We start from the raw sequence: 2,568 nt of genomic DNA, 5'->3' as shown, positions 1-2,568 counted from the left end.
CCACAATTTGTGCAGCACATTGATTATTTTTAGTGAGCATTGCAATAAGATATTTAAAAATTTAAAGCAATTGAAGGAGATACGAAAACAAGAATAATTATCAAATTCCTAACATTTGTTATTCAGTAAAATGCAAGTGGTGTCCAATCTGCACTAAAAACCCATTGAATGGAGAATCTGCTTTCTGGTCATACAACCAGATGACCCTGCTCTAAATAAAAAACATTTACACACATTTAACGATTCAAATACATTACTCCACTACAAAACAGATGAATATAAGTTATAAGGGTAACAATCAAAAGAAGCACCTAGGAAAAGAAAGAGGTCTTTCCTAATAACTCCAATACTCAGGATGCTTGGGGTGGTAGTTCCCATCCAACAAAATCACACTCGATGTTGGAACAAACATAGCAGTCATGAAACAAAATCTCCCTGTTGAGAGGCAAGAAACATGTACCATAATTTGTGCATGTGGTGTCAAATATGCACCAAAAGACGATTGAATGTGGAATCAGCTTTCTGGCCATACAACCAGGTGACCCTGTTGTAATAAACAAACATTTACCCACATTTAACGATTCAAATATATTATTCCAAAATGAAATTGAAGAATATATGTGATGAGGGTAACAATCAAAACAAGGACTCAGCAAAAGAAAGAAGTCTTTAATAATAACACCAATTGTCAGAATGCTCGGAGTAGTGCTTCCCATCCATCAAAATCCCACTCGAAAGTAGAACATAGCAGGCATTAAAACGAATCTCCCTGTTGAGAGGGAAGAAAGATGTACTACAATTTGTGCAGCACATTTATTATTTTTAGTGATCACTGCAATAATATTTTTAAAAATATAAAGCATATGAAGGAGATACCTCAACAAGAACATTTATCAAATTCCGAACATTCATTATTCAGTAAAGTGCATGTGGTGTCCAATCTGCACCAAAAGACCATTGAATAGAGAATCTGCTTTCTGGCCATACAACCAGATGACCCTGCTGTAAACAACAAACATTCACCCACATTTCACGAATCAAATAAATTACTCCACTGTGAAATTGACGAATATAAGTAATAAAGGTATCAATCAAAGGAAGCACCTAGCAAAAGAAAACAGTATTTCTAATAACTCCAATCGTCAGAACGCTCGGAGTGGTGATTTCCATCCAACATAATCACACTCGATGTTTGAATAAAAATAGCAGTCATGAAACGGAATCTCCCTGTTGAGAGAGAAGAAACGTGTACCACAATTTGTGCAGCACATTGATTATTTTTAGTGACTGTTGCAATAAGATTTTTAAAAATTTAAAGCAATCGAAGGAGATACCTCAAAAAGAAGATTTACCTAATTCAGAACATTTGTCATTCAGTAAAATGCAAGTGGTGTCCAATCTGCACTAAAAACCCTTTGAATGAGATATCTGTTTCTGGTCATACAATCAGTTGACCCAGCTCTAAACAAAAACATTTACACACATTTAACGATTCAAATACATTACTCCACTACAAAACAGATGAATATAAGTTATAAGTGTAAAGATCAAAAGAAGCACCTAGGAAAAGAAACAGGTCTTTCCTAATAACTCCAATACTCAGGACGCTAGGAGTGGTAGTTCCCATCCAACAAAATCACACTCGATGTTTGAACAAACATAGCAGTCATGAACCAGAATCTTCCTGTTGAGAGGCAAGAAACATGTACCACAATTTGTGCATGTGGTGTCAAACATGCACCAAAACACAACTGCATGGGGAATCTGCTTTCTGGCAATACAATCAGATGACCCTGCTGTAATCAACAAACGTTTACCCACATTTCACGATTCAAATATATTATTCCACTGTCATTATTTATGAATATATGTGATGAGGGTAACAATCAAAACAAGGACTCAGCCTAAGAAAGAAGTCTTTCCTAATAACTCCAATTGTCAGAATGCTCGGAGTAGTGCTTCCCATCCAACAAAATCACACTCAAAAGTAAAACAAACATAGCAGTCATGAAACGGAATCTCCCTGTTGAGAGAGAAGAAACATGGACAAGTTGTACAGCACTTTGATTATTTTTAGTGACCATTGCAATACAATTTTTAAAAATTTAAAGCAATTGAAGGAGATACGAAAACAAGAATATTTATCAAATTCCTAACATTTGTTATTTAGTAAAATGCAAGTGGTGTCCAATCTGCACTAAAAACCCATTGAAAGGAGAATCTCCTTTCTGGTCATACAACCAGATGACCCTGCTCTAAACAAAATACATTTACCCAAATTTCACGAATAAAATACATTACACCACTGTGAAATTGAAAAATATAAGTAATAAAGGTATGAATCAAAGGAAGCACCTAGCAAAAGAAAACAGTATTTCTAATAAATCCAATCGTCAGAACGCTCGGAGTGGTGATTTCCATCCAACATAATCACACTCGATTTTCGAATAAACATAGCAGTCATGAAACGGAATCTGCCTGTTGAGAGAGAAGGAACATGTAACACAATTAGTGCAGCACATTGATTATTTTTAGTGACCATTGCAATAAGATATTTAAAAATTTAGA

Source organism: Schistocerca gregaria, unplaced genomic scaffold (genome assembly GCF_023897955.1).
Source record: "Schistocerca gregaria isolate iqSchGreg1 unplaced genomic scaffold, iqSchGreg1.2 ptg000079l, whole genome shotgun sequence".
Taxonomy (NCBI): domain Eukaryota; kingdom Metazoa; phylum Arthropoda; class Insecta; order Orthoptera; family Acrididae; genus Schistocerca; species Schistocerca gregaria.
The sequence above is the reverse complement of the archived record's forward strand: the minus strand, read 5'-3'. Positions refer to the sequence as shown.